This window comes from Branchiostoma belcheri, unplaced genomic scaffold (assembly GCF_001625305.1).
Source record: "Branchiostoma belcheri isolate BF01 breed outbred unplaced genomic scaffold, Haploidv18h27 scaffold1, whole genome shotgun sequence".
NCBI classification, from domain to species: Eukaryota; Metazoa; Chordata; class Leptocardii; order Amphioxiformes; family Branchiostomatidae; genus Branchiostoma; species Branchiostoma belcheri.
Window position 1 is genome coordinate 2,958,533 of NW_017802379.1, and position 13,305 is coordinate 2,971,837.

At 41.6% G+C, this 13,305-nt stretch overlaps 2 protein-coding genes across 2 annotated transcripts in view; one reads left to right on the plus strand and one right to left on the minus strand.

Moving 5' to 3' along the window:
- The window catches only part of LOC109464726 (serine/threonine-protein kinase Chk2-like), a 145,298-nt gene that overhangs the window by 88,107 nt on the left and 43,886 nt on the right, over positions 1 to 13,305 (plus strand). The window lies entirely within an intron of this gene.
- Positions 1 to 13,305, minus strand: part of LOC109464705 (leucine-rich repeat-containing protein 4C-like) — a 71,655-nt gene that overhangs the window by 42,366 nt on the left and 15,984 nt on the right. The gene's annotated exons all lie outside the window — the stretch shown is intronic.

Genomic DNA, 13,305 nt, shown 5'->3' on the forward strand with positions numbered 1-13,305 from the left:
ACATAATTATACATAACAATTTGAATCATTATACATAATTATACATATTTATACATAATGTCTATGACCATTACATATAATTATACATAACCCCTGCACTTATATCATGCAGTTATCCATAACTTTGGGATTATACTTCTGAATAGAAGCACAGGGAGTCTTATTTGCAATGATTTCCATCCATACATGTACCTGTTTACAACTCAACTCAATACAGTCAAACCTGCTCAAGCCGGCCACCCAGGGGACCGGAGAAAAACGGTCGGGTTGGACAGGTGGTCTGCTTGAAGTGGGTTTATTCTCTTGACTCACAACATGACTGAGAGTTAATTGTCTCCGATACGGCAGGTATCAGGTCCTAAACTTTACAGTTTCTGGCAAATAAAGCAATACAGCTGTATTTGAATATTTGGGATTCCTCAAATTCAATCACGTAGGAATTTTCTGAGTGCGCACAGCGGTATCAACATTTTCAAGCGCTTTGAAAGACAACTGACCGGATGCCGGCTGTAAGCCCCAAGCGAATGTATTCACAGTTTAATGGATTTCCATCTACGAGGTGTACAGTGCAGTATATATACATACATTTTGTACAGCAACACCACGGATGATACAAACTGTAGTACAGAAACTTTAATCGTTAAAAAACCCTCTGTAGTAATCACGCACAGTAAATCATTTGAGTAATGACAAACATGACAAATGACAAATGGGCTTAAACTCAAGAAATTCACACCCATATCCATTGATCCAAAATGAACCAGTGGCGGCCATCTTCGTCCTTAGTCGAAAACATCATGTAGCAGTGGAAACCCAATAGTACAAGACAAACTGGTTGGTTTGAGAATCTATGTTTCCACTGATGGAAGGCTTTACAGAATTATGACCCCGTTGTCTGGTCACCATGGGAAGGGATCGGGCCAAGGGCAGACCCAACCCGTGGCAGTCGTGTTGGCCTGAGGTGGCCGCACTGGGAAGATTGCTTAATGCTTGCATCAATGGGGGAAAATTTTCGGATCCGAGAAAATGCGGTCGCGATGGCCAAGTGGTTTAGTTGAAGAGGTGGTCGCCTTGGCAGGTTTGACTGTACTCAGGTTTTATATGATGGATGACTCCAAACCCGAAAAATCCCCATTAGTTAAACAAGCTGATCAACTACGGTTCACTACATTATCCAGTAATAAATTGTATAATATGCCACTGCTTTTCTATTGACAAGTTGTTTATAAGAACTACTACAAATGTATTTTGAACAAATAAGATGCTTCCAAGGATTAGTAGTAATTGTTTTTTGAGAAGAAAGCAGGCTGTAACATATCTTAATGAAGAAAACTCAATTCAAAGTGTTTCCAAATCTTCCTGCATGTTTTTCCTGGTGCTCCTGAATGTTCCTGGTCCAGAGCAAGTACACACTTGTCCTTAGGAGCACAATTGACAGGTACAACTAACAGATTGGCCAAGACAGTTTGTAAATTTTGATTTATGATTACTTACACCTGTCTCATGTGCACTTGTGGGCTAAAGGTGTTATTTCGGGACATTAACTTACATGTAATTTTGAGGGTTTTCAACATAGTTATGCTGACGGCATACATGTACCGGTATGTGTAGCAGCAAAATGGGAAGATGCCTTTTTGTTCCTACAGATTTTTGTCACAAATGGGAAAGTTTTGGCTCTTGGAATATGGTGAAATTTATCTCAAACGTTTTATTTAAATGTTTTGGGTGTGGAGACATTTGAAGGTGTGGGTACAAGCGGATTGATCTGTGTGGCCTAGGTGTCAAAAGGTCATGTGGGTCAGTTTAATGTCATTATAGGGATCTTGACAATAAAATCATACTATTGGCCAGGAATTGTAGAAAGGAGAGTCTACAAGAATTTATGACAGTCTACTATCATGAAAATGTATGTACAAATGGCACCCAGGCTACATCCTGGCTTGTGCTAAAAATTGTTTTGCCAGAAAATGTATGATGTGAATTTTGAGCTTTATTGGGAATCATCATTTCAATTGAACAATGGTACTAAAAGTTCATTATGTCATGATCTATTCTTACAATATTAGCAAACTTTAATTTTCTTTCTTAAAAGTTCTTTCTGTTTTGGTACAATAGGTTGCTCTTTTCTAGTTCTAGTTCTATGTAATACTGGGCAAAGCCCTATCTAGGGCATCCCGCCCAGGGTGCACGGCTATTGTGGCCGGTGGGGTGCGGTGAAAAAAGTGTGCATAAAAACAAAACAAAACCGAACATAAATTTGTGCATTTTGTGACTGGCCGCAATTAGCAATCCCGACTTACATCTGTGAGACGGGGTGGCCCAAGTGCAGGACCAACCCCGTCTTGAATGTGTCGACAGATAGTTGTGTCACTTAGTGCCGGTATTGCGTTCCAGTCTATGATAGTTCTTGGGAAGTAAGTTAACTGGATCTGAAAATGTTTGTTTTGCAACTGAGAGTTGTGTATCTGAGGGGGTGGCCCCTTTGTAGTGTTAGTGTTCTTTGTGATGTGATGTTGTGTCGGTATGGAGACTAGACTGTGTACTGCTTTGAAAAATAGGACTAAACATGCTTGTTGTCTTCTTTGTTGGAGTGTAGGCCATTCGAGCATGTGTTGAAGGTGTGTAACACTGGTGGTGGTCCTATAGTCATTAAACACAAACCTGGCTGCCCGCTTCTGAATAGCCTCTAGCTTATCTTCTAACACGATATATTTGGCGTCTTGCCGTCTCTGGGGATCCCAGATTACAGAGGCATATTCTAACCTAGGTCTGACTTGATTTTAACTCTATGGTTGCTCTCATATTTTCAGTTTGAATTCAACAATAATCAGTGAAGTACAGATATATTTTTCCTGCTCAACCCCAAGCCAAGCATTTGATCCAAACTACTTCAGCTCCCTAGCCTGGGTGCCATCCTCCACAGTTTCCGTAGGCTCTCTACCAGAAGCCAGCATCACTAGAAAACTGCCTATGGAGGATGACACTACTACATGTACATGTACATGTACATGTACAATGCAAATTTTGACAGTATAGCATGTTCCAGATGTCCCAAATTCTCAGAATGTTAATCAATCATTTTTACAGACATAAGTTTCAGAGACTGTAAAAAAGAAACCTTTGATTCCTTCACATTTTTTCATCCCTCCCTGTCTCCTGTGTAGACAGACTTTGCTGCACCAGCAGCTACTGAGAGTCCAGCAAAAGTTGATAGAGATAATTGACAGTAGCCTGCTAATCTAGTGGGAGGGGAACTAATTTGTCACACCCTCCCTATGGCTATGCTTACAGGATGGCTTCCCTCATTGTCCCAAGGGCCAGTCTGGCAAAACAAACACAGCTCTGGAGGCCAACCATCCCCAGGTTTTGGGGGCCAGACCTTAGGCCAGACCCATAACATACTTATCCAGTATGCACACTGGATATTACCAGCCTGAGGGTGCCACTGGGTGCCATTTGGGTGCCATTGTGCTATGGGTCTGGCATCCAGGCTAGCCTTAGACCTTAGACCTTAGTTCCTCCTGTGTCTGATGGCACATCAGGCAGCAAGCTTCAACTTCTTTTTGTCAGCAGCTACAGTCTCTGCCTCCCAGGCTAGGGGTATAAATTTCTAACAAGCACCATAATTATGAAGTTTGAACTGTAAGTTCCAACATTAGAAATTGGACCAAATTTTGACACAGATGAAATTTCTAGATCACTGTGCTGTGTTATCCCATGGAGGTAGAAATTCTACCTCCATGGTTATCCCATGCTTGAAGTTGAAACTAGCATGATAACCAGGTTAGCCTGAAACTAGACTACTGGGTACTAGTAGGTTTCAAGACAACTATTAAAAGATACTGTCATATTAAGAAGAAGTAGAGTACTAACTGTAGTGCAGAGTCTACCCTCAGGTAGGACATTACATGTATGTATGTGATCCTTTTCATAGTGGGACTGGTCCATTGTACATGTGACCATGTTGTTATGGCAAGTGTCAGAAATTATCTACACATTTGTGTCCTGTACACAAGTTAACTACTACTGTAACAACTATTTCTTGAAGCAATACGTTCTTATGGCCAAGTTTTCTTTAGATCTTTGCAAAATTGTCTAGCCTCCACCAAGCCTTTCTGTGGGAATATGGATTGTAGAATTCGGCAAAAGTAGAGTAAAATTGGCTAGTGGAGGCCGGCCGCGGAAGATTGTTTTTTTCCGTCCGAACTGTTGTGAGTTCAAACCCCGGCCCGGGACCAGAAGGGTTTTTACTGGCTTCTCCTGTTTCTTACAACTGCACTGCATGGCCTGAGTCAAACCCCAAGGGCAAGGCGGCCAAACTTCCCTGGCAAATATTCTCCTATTACTATATAGCCAGTGGAGTTAGTTTGGTAGAGACTAATTATCAAGCCATTCAAGGATTGAGACCAGCTTTGTTCCTTGCTGAGATTCCCTTTTGCATACACCACAGAGGCAGTAGGCTGATAGGAGGATGGTACCCAGGCTATGAATGGAGCACAAGAACATTTGCTATTAGCAACAATACCATTTTACCAATCTCGGCATCCCCTTTTTGGCTTTTTGAAGACAAAGTAGCCTTCACACTTTCAGATTCAAAAAAAAAAAAATTAAGCAGCTTTCTGTTTAATAGCACTACTGTATGTAACAGTGCCATTGGACTTTTTATGATTTCTTGGTTGATAATCCTTTAAAAGCCACAGTGATGACAGTGATTGTTTAAACAGTCCACTGTCCTCTTCACAGACACAGACACAGGTTAGGCCTAGGGACAAACTGATTGAGTTGAGCCAGATCTGAGGACAATACCAACTTCATGGAGGGGGTAGGCTAGGAATAGTATATTGTAGTCACTTCAAATACACATTCAAAATTCTACCAGATTTTCCATAATGGCTTTCCTGGTGACTAAAAGGTATAAAGAGTCCATTGGCAAATGTGAAAAGATTTAATTTTAACTTTTTGTATGGTTAGTTTACAGCAAAGATGCCCCAGCTCACTTCTGCTGTTCCATGCACAGATGGTAAGGGATGGGTACTGGTGGCTTCCCTGGGTGGCTTGGCTGATAGTCAAGTCAAGTCAAGTCAAAGTTTATTGCACAACTAATGTACGGATACATCGTATGGCAATTAGGGGTACTAAGTACAAATCTAAAATCTAAACTAATGCGTAAAAGAGTACTACATTCATGCTGTATATGAATCGAACTTAAGTTACATCGTACTAGTATACAAAAGGAATGGCAAACATTATACAGGGGTTCTGTAAATCTACAACTAAATACTACTCTGTCCTATACTTAAGTATTACTAGTATAATGGATATATATATATATATATAGTTGACTTCCTATTGTTATGTTAGTAAGACAATCTAGTTGACTGTTTCGGAAATGACATTGTTTCTTTTAACTAAGGCGTTAGAAATATATTGGCCTATATATGGTGAGATTGCATCGGGGCATGACATTAGAAAAGTAAAGGTATCTGAGACTGTCTTAGGTAATGTAATACTTGTGTTGTTGGCGATAAAGTTCATAAGTGTTTGTCTTTCTTCATTGTAAGCTGGACATGTTAACGTAAAATGCAATTCATCTTCTACAATATCTTTGCAAATAGGACAACATCTGTGGGTGGCTGGTACATTGTTATGGCGTCCCTTTTCTATTTCTAAACAGTGTGAACTAATTCGTATTTTGGTTATATTAGCGGCGAAAGATTTGTTTTGTATTAGTGAAAGATATTTCTCAAAAACGAAGTCAGATTTGACTTTGGAGTAGGTTTTCAGTTTGCTGTAATTTCTGATATTTTGCCTCCAGCCAGAAACAAACGTGTCTTTGAGCCGTTCTTTGAACACGTTTCCAAAATGTTTGGCGTTAACTACTGGGTTTAGCCAAACATTTTGGAAACCGTGTTTACATAACATGTCTTGCACATGAACGGCCCAGTCGTGTTCTTGTTCCACAGCAATATCGTAAGCTTTCTTAACTATTCTATCGTTAGGGAGGTTGTGTAGTCGGAGCCAGTATTTAATAAGGTGGGTTTGTGTATCAATGTATAATGGAAACGCTCCTAATTCTCCCCTTACGGCGGCATTGACGGAGCTTCTGGGAACACGGAGCAGTATTTTATAATAGTTTAAGAGAACATGTTCTAAATCTGGAACTTCGTATGAAACTGAGGGTTGTTCTATAAATATGTTTTGGCTTGCTATTTGGTTTGAATTTTGTATAATGTTTTGTTTATCACTGTATTTCTTAAGACGGACGAGTATAGGGCGGTTGGGTGGATGGTCAGTTTTCTTCCCCATACGGTTTGTCTTGAGGATATTTATTTGTGATCCTATTATCGGGTATAGAATATTAGATAATATATCACGTAAATTTTCATTTGGAGATTCTACTATTCCTTTAAAAACTAAGTCCCTAGATTGAATATTAGAGCCCAACACTTCCCCACAGTAGAGTAAGATTGGTTTAACCAGACTATTAAAGAGTTCTAGTGCAAGAGTGATAGACGGGTTGTGATTGGATGATAATAATGATTTGAGTTTGAAAGAGGCCCGGAGAGCTTTAGTTCTAAACTTTTTGTTGGCATGTTTGAAAGTTCCTGAGGGGGTTAAGTCGACTCCTAGATATGTGTAGGAGGATGTTATATCTATTGTGTGGCCCTGTGTTTGAAAAGGGGAGTGGCGATTTTTACTAGCTTGTCCATTTTTTGAGAAAATCATAACTTTAGTTTTATCCCTATTAATTGTCAGTTTCCAAGTTGAACAGAAGTTGTCCAATCTTTTTAAGCATTCCTTGAGGCCTTTTTCTGACTTCGATATGAGTACTAAATCATCGGCCCAGAAAAGGCTGTTAATATAAATATCTTTTAGCATGACAGGATCACATAAAGGTGAATTTAGTAATGTTGGGAAGTCATTTAAGTATAGATTAAACAGGAGCGGGCTTAAATTGCACCCCTGGCGGACTCCGCAGGTTGACTTGAAGTATGCTGATAAACCGTTTGAAGTTTTGACACAATATTCTATATTAGAGTACATTGTCTGAATAAGTCTGAAGAAGTTCCCCCCTACCCCTGATGATAATAATTTGTAAAATAACCCGTTTCGCCACACTGAATCAAACGCTTTCTTGAAATCCACGAAACAGGCGTATAATTTACCGCCCGGTGTAGAAATTTGTTGGTCGATGATAGTTTTAAGCACGAAGACATTGTCACTTGTGCGGAAATTCTTTCGAAAACCGGATTGGAATGCAGACAATATATTGTTATCTTCAAGAAAGCGTTGGAGTCGTTTGTTTAGTATAAATGTAAATAGTTTTCCAACACAACTAGATATAGCGATTCCTCTATAATTTGACGGGTTTGTTGGGGTACCACTTTTGAAAATCGGAACTAATATACTCTGACTCCATTGGCGGGGGAAGTTCCCTGATTGAAGGACAGTGTTGAAAAGTTTCTTTAAAGGTTGTGTGAATTGTTTATCGCCACATTTTAACATTTCATTGCCAATTGAATCTGTGCCGCATGCTTTGTTCGCTTTTAGGTTACGGAGACCATCTAGAATTTCTATTTCTGAGACATCGAAGTCAAGTGGATTTTCTACTGAGTTTTGTAGTGTGCTAATGATGTCGTTGCATTTCTTAGATCCTGTATCTGATGTGATGTTAGTTGTTGATATGTGTACCTTATCAGGCCATTGTTGAGCAGCATGTTGTAGAAAGTCGTCATGGGGTTCGTCGCTATCTACAAGATCATTAAGAGTTTTAAAGTGAGTTCTCCATTCTTCCGGATCAATGGCATTATCTTCCTTTTGATTATCATTGTCTTCTTGCCTAAGGGATTTAATCTCTCTCCAAAATTTTTGTGGGTTTTCCTTGCTAAGTTTTCTGAGATTTTGCCATTGTTTTTCTTTAAAAAGTCTTTTTTCTGTCTTAATTTTCTTTTTGTACAATTTTAGATTACAGTAATATGAGTTGCGAATGTCATGTTTCCATGGACATTTAGATAACTGTGCGGCTAATTGTCTAACTTTATATTTAAGGGAAGCACATGTAGGATTAAACCATGGTTTACTTTTCACTTTTTTCTTTTTCTTGCTCTTATTGTGGGTAATTTTGCGAAGTGACCTATCAGCTACTTGGGTGATTATGTCAGAAAATTCTTTTACCGCTGTGTCGACATTACAGAAGGGCTTATCCGTAAAGTTCCGTAAGTTTTGTAATATTGAAGGGTTCTGAAGTGCCTCTGTAAATTTGACTTTAGAATTTTCATCCCAAACATATTTTGTTGGTAACGGGTGTGTTGGAGTTTTAGCTTCTTTTATAAAAGGTGAGTAGTTAGTGGCTATCGAACATGATAATGAGCAATGATCGGAAAATACGGATATGTCATTTACTTTAAGATATTGGACTTTGGGGAAGAATTCTGAATTTACGATGTAATAATCTACCAGGCTCGATCCGTTGTACTTGTGACATGTGAGTTTTCCTGATAGATCACCTGGTACCCGTCCATTTAGAATTATGAGGTTGGCCGCCGAGCAGAGATCTAAGAGTTGATTACCGTGTCTGTTCGTGCCTTTGTCGCAGCTTGACCTGCGCGGTATGTCTTCTTGAATATCTAAAAAATCATGGCTTAAACAGTCATCCTGAATAACAGACTCTTGTATAGAAGCTATTCTAGCATTCAAATCTCCTAAGAGCAGTATGTCTCCTTGATTTGCAAATTTTGAAATATCTTCTTGTAACATGTCAAAAACAGGGTTGCTTTCCGTTTCGAAAGAAGTTGAGTTTTGGGGAGATAAGTAGACACATCCGACAAACAAATCTCGTTGTAGGCCAAAGAATATTCTGTCTAATTTACACCAGAGAAAATCTGGGTGCCTAGTAGGGAGTTTGATGATACCTTTTGAGAATTTGTTCCGAAACAGAATAACTACGCCTCCAGAATTTCTTCTGGACGTTTTCTTCATACTTCTATCACTCCTAAAGAAACTAAAAGAATCTATACTAAAACTATCCCCCGGTTTAAGCCAGGTTTCTTGTAAGCAAGCAAAATCAAATTCAGCTAAGTGGGAAACAAACTCATCATCATGGCTTTTACGCCTAAGGCCTCCCTGAATGTTCCAAGAACAGAATTTTAGAGCAACCTTTTCGGCTAACATTTTAGCTCAGAAATAGAATAAAACTAGATAAATCGAGCTTAGCTACATGTCAAGTGAGTTGATACAGCTTAATCAAATATTCATATAAAATGTATCACACCTACAGGTACCTGTATGAATTATACTAATATAGACAGGGTAGTTTACGGTTAATCATTTAGGCACTATTATGTTGTATACATATAAGAGATGAAAACGTTACCTCCGTAACCTCTTTCAACTTCAAGTGTCCGTTCAATGACTAAGGAAGTCTTTCATCATGTTCATCAGCGTTTCTATTGCCTGGCGCTTGTCCTGTGCCTCACTCCATCTCGACCCTTGCCGTTCGTTCCAGTTGGATCTTCGCTGAGGAGCTGGGGGTGACTGGTTCCACGGGAGTAACGGTGCCGGATTCCGCTGGGCTTGTGAGAAGCGGCTCGGGGGAGCGTACCGTCCGGACTGCATGTAGGTCACAGTGTTTTCCCTCGATGTTTTCCTGGGTGGTCTCGTCTGCTGCCCGCTGTGGCCCGAGTGTTGTCTGCTCCTGTCTGCGACGGACTGCTGGTGATGGCGCAGCGTTCGCTTCACGTCAGCCACTAACAGACTCACGCCAGCGTCAGGGGTGATGTGGATCCTGTCTGGTTTGTACAGCGACCGTTCCTGTGACAACAGCCGATGCCTGATGTAGAATAATCGGTCATCTTCCAGACATAGTTTCTCGACGTTGTCGTTGTACATGGCAATGTTCTTGTTGAGTGTGGAATCCATATGCAACCCTCTTGGGAGGACTTGAGACATTGCTATTGTTGCATTTGGGAATGATGTTTTTGCATTGTTGATCAATTTGCGAGTTTCCTCTATGCAAATGTTCACACTGTCTGATCGTGCTCTTGTGTTGTCCATGTCGTTTGAGCCGACATGTAAGATGACCAGCTCCGTCGTGTTGTCAGGGGACGAGTTGACATTCTCAGAGGCTTTTCTTACTGTGCTGGACTTGACGATGCTCGAACTTTTGTTCTTAAACATTCTGTTTGTATCAACGCCATTCCAAAGCGAGTCGGCAAAGATTCTGATTTGTTTCTTCTCTTTCTGTGCTGGATAGGTTACCGAGGCCTGTGTGCCTGGGGTTGTCGTAGCCTGTGCGCCGGGGTTTGTCGGGCCCCGTGTGTCGTGAGTTGTCGGGGACTGTGTACAGGGGACTGCCTGGGCGCGTGAGTCGGGACTGGAGGTTGCCGGGGGCTGCTTGCCGGAGTCTGTCGGAGCCGGGGGCTGCTTGCCGGGGTCTGTCGGAGCCTGTATGGCGGGGCTTGCCGGTTCCTGTGTACCGGAGACTGCCTGGATCCGTGTGTCTGTACCGGTGGGCACTGGGGCCTGAGAGCGGGAGGCTGCCGGGGTCTGTTTGTCACGGGGGGCTTCCGGAGTCTTCATGTCGGACACAGCACCGCCCTGTTTGTCGGGGGTTGCTGATGTCTGTGTGTCGGGCGCATAGGTGTCGTTCTGAGCTGCTGAGCTTACGATTTCTGAATATAGCCGTTGAATTCTCCGTTCATCTCCCCGAGTAGCACAGACACATGCACACTTCGAAGAGAGTTTGTCTGATAAGTCTTTAGAGAATTCACGCTGGTGTTGGAGTTCGGTCATGTGATGGAACATTTATTTCCAATTTGGTGCCAAAATCCTACTATATGAGCCTTAATAATAATAGTTACAGCAAGGAGCGCACAAGCACAATCCTGTAGGAAATTTTAAAGTACATATTCTGCAGTGGGAATGTTATGCGGGTTCAAACAAAGGTCAGTCAGGTCGGTTATTGTTCTTAGACATTGCAAATTGTCACTGCCCAATTATCACGTTGACAGGAATTATCCTTGGGGGATACTGTCAGAGGCATGCAAAACACTTTTGGGCAGCTTGTTAGAGCCTGAAAACCATGGGTAAATCCATGTGAAAACATATCCCAACTGGATTCAGGACTGGAGATTCAGCTCATCAAGATGAACAAGAAGAGAATGACTCTAACAAGGATTATTAGGAAGGTACATAATTGCAAATGGACTGTTTTCTATAAAAAAAACTGTGGAGGGGGTGGTGGATTTGAGACATCAAAAATCAAGTTTGTACCCTATCCTTAGGTCTAGCCTGGATGCCAGACTCAAAGCACACCCAGGGCCCAAAGTGCAGGGCACACTATAGATATAATACTTTGGGCTGGGTGTGCTATGGTTCTGGTATCGGGCCAGGCTAATCCTAGTTCCAAATCCAATCCAGATGTTGCTGACCCTCCCTATGTGTCCCTGTCCCAGACCCCCCTTCCACTAGCCCGGGTACCATTTGGATTTTCGCTCCGCAGCGCTTGAAAAAAATCACATTTTTGAGCGTTGCGGAGCAAAAATCCGGATGGTACCCAGGCTAGAATTAACAAGGACCTCTTTGGCATCATAAAGTTTTCTTTTTGTCAGTCTAATTCTTCTGAAAGTTCTAATGGCAGTTCAGTCTCAGCAGACTATCTGTGTGACTCTTTATATATATTTTGTAAGTAAATGTTGAAATTAGCAGGGTCTGAGTCATTTGGGGAGTCAAGGTTCTGTCCTCTCCCCTATAACCTACTAGTATTTGATCCTCTGAACTCCTTGATTGTGTCATGCAGTGGACACCCTAATTGACGTCATGGTGTGAATTGCCTTGATTTGCATTAAGCCAACAAAAGGCACAGTGGGAAGATACAGCCAGGGTGCCTGGGAGGATAAAATATTCTTGGCTCAAGCAATCAGTGGGCTGGGTCAGAAGGGCCTGGCTTGGGTGGCTGTTTGAAAGGAGCTGATCTATAATTGGCTAGTCTGTATCAGACTCCAATGCTGGAAAGTCATCATCATCACATTTCACTTGCCTACTTTATTCCAATACTAGGATTCACAAGGATCAAATTTTCAATGACAACTGTCGCCGTCATTTATGATTCCTCCTGTTTCTGTTGCATACCCACTTCCACACAAACCTGCGTGAGTTCATACAGATACAGTACCTTATTCTCATGTCAGACTATATGAATTAGTTCAGCATTGTACTATCATGACTACCAACACAGTAGCCTGGGTGCCAGATCCATAGCACACTGGACACAAAGTATCTCACTTCTCAGTGAGCATGGAAGACTTGGGAAAGGCTCTCAGCCATGGGGAGGAGAAGCTGACAGTGATTGATGGCCCCTCATCACACCACAGATAGCCTGTTACATGGTACCACCATTGGTCAGCAGGAGTCTGCCTTGTGCTAAATACAGCTCATCAGTTAATCATTAACCAGTAAATTTTCAACATGTATTTGGTGTTCATTTTTCAAAATGACCGCAGCACTCTTTTCAACAGTACTGGTGGGCAAATATACAAGTGACTTAAGCTAAAAACTTTTTTTACACTTTATGATCTTGGCAAGGAGGTTATAGCTCCTAGTCAACACTGAAATCTCCTTGATCTCAGACACTCACTGTCTTTAAAATATAGCCCTAGTAGATTAGGATAAGCCCCGAAAGTTAATTTCCAAGCAGATCTTTCAGTGGGGGGAAGACAGTATCAAATTGGCCAGTCTGTAACCATTTCCCCACCCAAGATCTACCTGCAGTCGCACACTACTTCTTTAGCACTTCTTTTCAAAAATGGTGTTGCTGCCCCTCCTCGTGCCCAATAACAGCTATCAAAAATTTGCTAAGACTTCTACAAGCAGTTTATAGCTTGAATCTGGGACAAATGCGGTCACCCGCGCACATCTCAGTGGGAGTTCTGGCCTAACCTCTACCAGGCTTGGGGAGGCGGCTGGAAAGAGTAGAAATCGGTCAAATAGAGAGATAAGCATGCCAAGGGAGTTTGTCCATTGAGAACATTTTGCCGCACTCAGTGTCCTTGTGGTTCAAAACCACATATCACAAAGGATATGTTGAACCTTCCTTTCCTTTAGTTAACTGTCCAAAATACAGTAACAGTTGGTGAGGGGACCCATTGACTTGAGAGACTTCCTGTAATGCTCAACCAGCTGGCCTACTAGGAGGCCAAGAGCCTTGCCTGGTGGTCAAGGCAATAAACTACTAAGTACTTGGCAAGAATATTTTGATCAGGCAACAACTAGGTGTTAATAGCCTTTGACATTTCGACCGCAGGTGGA